Source organism: Aristolochia californica, unplaced genomic scaffold (genome assembly GCF_029961685.1).
Source record: "Aristolochia californica isolate CCGP_79_NKW_82.1479 unplaced genomic scaffold, dmAriCali1.0.hap1 SCAF_8, whole genome shotgun sequence".
NCBI lineage: Eukaryota > Viridiplantae > Streptophyta > Magnoliopsida > Piperales > Aristolochiaceae > Aristolochia > Aristolochia californica.
The window spans coordinates 32,336,918-32,341,664 of record NW_027182279.1 but is presented as its reverse complement, the minus strand read 5'-3'; positions in this window follow the sequence as shown (position 1 = coordinate 32,341,664).

Below are 4,747 nucleotides of genomic sequence, written 5' to 3'. Positions count from 1 at the left end.
CCTTCTAATCGAGAATGTGGTCTGTTTCGATCCCTCAAGGACTTCATGTTATGGCACATAAATTAGATGTGGCTTCTCCACGCTAAAAAGGGAAAGTTCATAAAAGTCATACAGTTTTTTTTCTCATTTTTATTATCTCCCAAACAAGAGAAAAAATCATATTTTTTCTCTTCTATTTGCTTTTTCCTCTGGTTTTTGTTGTATTTTAGATGTGGCTTTTCCACGCTAAAAAGGGAAAGTTCATAAAAGTCATACAATTTTTCTTCTCATTTTTATTATCTCCCAAACAAGAGAAAAAATCACATTTTTGAGATCTGAGAAGGACTCTATTGCCTGATTATTCCAAATAAAGGAATTTTTCTTGAGGAGACTTGTCAATGGTGCTGCTAACGGGCCATAATTCTTGATAAATTTTCTATAATATCCTGCTAATCCCCAAAACCCTCTCAATGTAGAGGTATTCATAGGTTGCGGTTAATTGGCAATGTCTTGAATTTTGTGGGGATTAACTGTGACTCCATCTTTGGAAATAATATGGCCAAGATAGGCCACTTGTGATCTCACAAAAGAGCATTTAGATTTCTTTAAATATAGTTGATGTGCATGTATAAGTTGAAATACCATTCTTAAATGCTCTAAATGCTGCGTTTCGGACTGGCGGTAGTTGCGGAATACCTCATTCATTAATACCTAGAATGTGGAGGGTGCATTGGATAACCCAAATGGCATGACCACAAATTCAAAATGGTCGTGATGAGTGCGGAAGGTAGTTTTCTCACTGTCGTTTGGATGCATACGAACGTAATGATATCCGAAATGCAAGTCCAATTTGGTGAATATATACGACCCATGTAATTCATCTAGAAGCTCCTATACCACAGGAATAGGGAATTTGTCTTTTACAGTTTGTGCATTCAAATCCCGATAATTGACACAAAATCACCTTGTACCATCATGTTTCTTCACGAGGTGCACTGGTGATGAAAATGGTGAATGACTGCTGCGAATAAAGCATTGCTGTAGCATGGCTTGGGACTGTCTTTCGATTTCATCTTTCTGGAGGTGAAGGTACTGATAAGATCAAACTACCACCACTTCTGAGCCTTGTTTCAAACATGTCCGATGGTCACAGTGCCTCAAGGGAGGCAACCTAGAGGGCTCTTGGAACAAGTCTGAGAATTCATCTAGGAGATGTTCGATAGTGCTGTCCGGATTGTCCTGTGTGTGAAGTGTATGAATGTGATGTGGCTTGTCCACTTGACTGCCCATTAATAGTACTAGTTGTCTGCCTATTGCAAAACTTATAGTTAAAGCAGTATAGTCCAATAAAATAGGGCCTAAGGTTTGCAACCATTTAATACCCAAACCATATTGAACCCAACTAGAGGTATGACAAAAAATTCTGAATGAAAGAAAGTCGTACTGATTGAGAATTTTACTTCTTTGCTGATGCCATAGCTAGGAACTTTTTCTCCATTGGAAACTGAAATAGTTGCTATTGAGTGTGGAAGGATATGTAGTTGAAGGTGTTTAACAACTGTTAAACTAAGAAAATTTTGTGTACTTCCCGAATCCACAAGCCTGGCAAAGTCTTGGTCCATCACCAGAGTCCAAACTTGCATAGTTTTTGCGGATTTCTGGCCGATAATGGCAATGTAGAGAAATTTCTGGTGCATCTTCCTCGGTAGGATCATCAATCTATTGTGGTTCAATGATTTCATTGACTTCTAACCAGAACAAACTTTTATACTGATGGCCTACCTTGTATGGTTCTTCACAGTTGTAACATAAGTTCTTTGCCCTGCGGTTGGCCATCTCCAAACTAGTTAATTATTGAATATACTTGGTGGGTGGGTTGCTGGGCCGTGTATCTGGTGCAAGAGTAGTAATGGGATTATTTTTGGCCTGTTGCTCTACTGGAAAAGTTATCTGAGGGGTAGTGTTGCGCCTCCCTTGCCAAGTTGTCCTCTTGTTTTGAACTTTTTGTCAAGTTTCCAATGCTCGAGCTAGATTCATTGCTCGAGCTAAGTCAGTAGGTGTGTGGAGCTCCACCTCTAACCTTAATGACTCATTAAGGCTTGCTGTAAATAAATTGACCTACTGGTCTACACGAACCATCCGACTGGCTCTTGCCAATTTTCTTGGAACTGTTTTTGGTATAGTTCCACTGGTCCTGTTTGCCGTAACAACACCAAATCCCCCAAGGAGTTACTATGGGCTGGAGGACCGAACCGTATAGTGCATAATTCCTTAAACTCTTCCCAATCCAGCAACAATGTATCCAACTCTACTTGATGAAACCAGAGTTGTGCTTCGTCAAGCATGTGGAAGGTTGCCAGTCCCACCTTATCAATTTCTGATGTTCTCTAATGTGATTTTTTTTTCATACCTATGTAACCAAATCAAGGGGCCGTCTGACCCATTAAAAGTAGTAAATTCAAGTTTTGTATACCTTGGTAAGGTGACTCCTCCTTGGTTGAAATTTCCAGTCTAGGCTGGAAAGGTTATGCGCCTGCAAACTGGTCTCCCTCTCTATTGTGCAAGGTGTCCTCTCCTCTTTGTTTCGGGGTTGACTTCCTTCCAAGTGTAAAATTTCCCAGCATTCCAGAAAGTCTATCGATCTGGAGGTTCATATTTGGAAGTTGTTCCAATTTCTCCATGATGAAGGCAAACTTTTTGTCATTTTATGCCTGTGCTTCTGCCTGCGCTTGCTTCCCTCTGATCATCAATTCTTTTAACTCACCATTGAGGGGCTCCCCCGTGTTATCCTGCTCTGATACCACGTTTTTATGGTCCCAGGCCATGGATCGAGTAACTCGACGTGGGATGGATGAATCCAGCGCTGTAGGAGAGTTGCTGCTCTCGGTAAGGAGGAAAAGAGTCTCCTTTTTGTTGTGTGGTTACTGATCTCGGTAAGGATTGAGAAACCCTTACCACTCTTAGACAGTAAGAGGATGGATCCTTGCTGCTGTGGCTGAGAGGGTTGAGGACCCTTCTTATGTCTGTGCTCCTGCTCATGGCAGAGCGGGGTTAGGGTTCCTAACCTACTGCTTGCTAGAATAGAGACTGAAAATCCTCTCTTTCTGGTTGCTCTCGGTATAGGGGTTGAAAAGCCCCTATCTTTGCTTGGAAAGAGGGACTGAATCCCTTTCTTGCTGCTATGGACGGAAGAAAGGCTGAAGCCTCTGGTTGAGCTCGGAAAAAGGGAAGGAAACCCCCCCTTAATTTCAATAAGAGAAAAGGTGAAACAAAATTCAAAGAGAGAAGGAAGAAGCTCAGGTACAAGAGGGAACCTGGACTTGGAACTCGTCAAGGAGACCTCCAAACCCTAGAGCTCGTCAAGGAGAACTCCAAACTCTGTTTAACCTAATTCAATGCTTGCCTTTCTTCCATTCCTTTACCCCCTAAATAGGGTATGATGTTATTAGAGTTTAGGGCTAAAATATTACAATTCTGCCCTACGGCTTGTACCCTTACTTACTTAAATGAAAAATTATACTTAAAAACAACATAAAATATGAAAGTAAAAGTAATTAACTCAGTGAGTGATTGATGCCTCCTTTGAGTGACTTGGTTAGCTATTGAGTCCTCAACAACATGTCAAAGCCCTTAGGGTGGGTGCGTCAGATTTTCTTGGAAAAGGTACTTGTATTCTTTCAAAGATAATAACTCCACAAGGTACAAGTTTAACCCTCCATCTTCCTGTGAGCAATTTGGTGCATGATGGTGTCCAGTACATGGGAACACTTTTATTCCATGCTGACGCAACGGTTGCCTCAAGGAAGGTTGTAGAAGTGAAGATGCAGCTTTTGACAACAATAGTGAATCCTCGGACTGTTGTACTGAGGATGATGAGATCAGCACCCCAACACTCTCGATATCCTAATAATGCCTGTATAAGAGGTGATTACTTTTTTTCTAAGCAGCCTTCCCTAAAGACCCAAGAGGAATTGTTAATTACAAAAGAGTTGAATGAACAAGTAGCTAAACAAATTTTAAGTACTGAGCAGGGTGCTGTCCATTCTTGTGCACATTGCAATGTCACCACATTTTAGTCCTCCATTTTGTTTACTTCTTGCAATTGTGAGTTTATTCTCGCATCGGTTTTAGAAGATTATGGTGAAACGACTTGTTGACCAGTCATGTATATTGCTGACCAAAAATGCCTACCAATTGCCAAAGTGGAGCATGTGCAAGGTTAAGACTGTGGGTTTACCAACCTTGTTGTTTGAATGCTTAACGGTATGGTTTTTTCTGCAGTGAGTGATGCTAGTTAAAAAAAAAATTGCTTTTCAGGTGGAACATACTGACAACAGGTTATCTAGTGAGCTGCAACAAATGCCACAGATGCTACTTGGGAAGATGTGGAGACGTTCAACAAGCCTACCTAACCTTCGAGCTTGAGGTCAATTTTTTTCTCCAGGGGGGGTGTAATGTTATGAACTCAATAGCAGACCGAGTCATTTGAAGGCGCCATGGCTAAGTCAATTACTTAGGGGGGGGGGGGGGGGGGGGGGGTTAGTCAACTTGAAGGACGAGATGATCTTCAACCGCATAACGCCCTTCAACACTTGAAGTCGTTAGTGGAGTGCAGATGAAGCTTCATCTCGATGCAGGGGATGAAGGGGTCCTTCATCTCCACGGTTTAATTTCGATCATGTGGAAGAAGGCCCTTTTTGATCTTCTTTGAATTGAAGGACGGGCGACGCTCGCATTTTCTCCTCTATCTCCTCTCACCCCCCCCCCC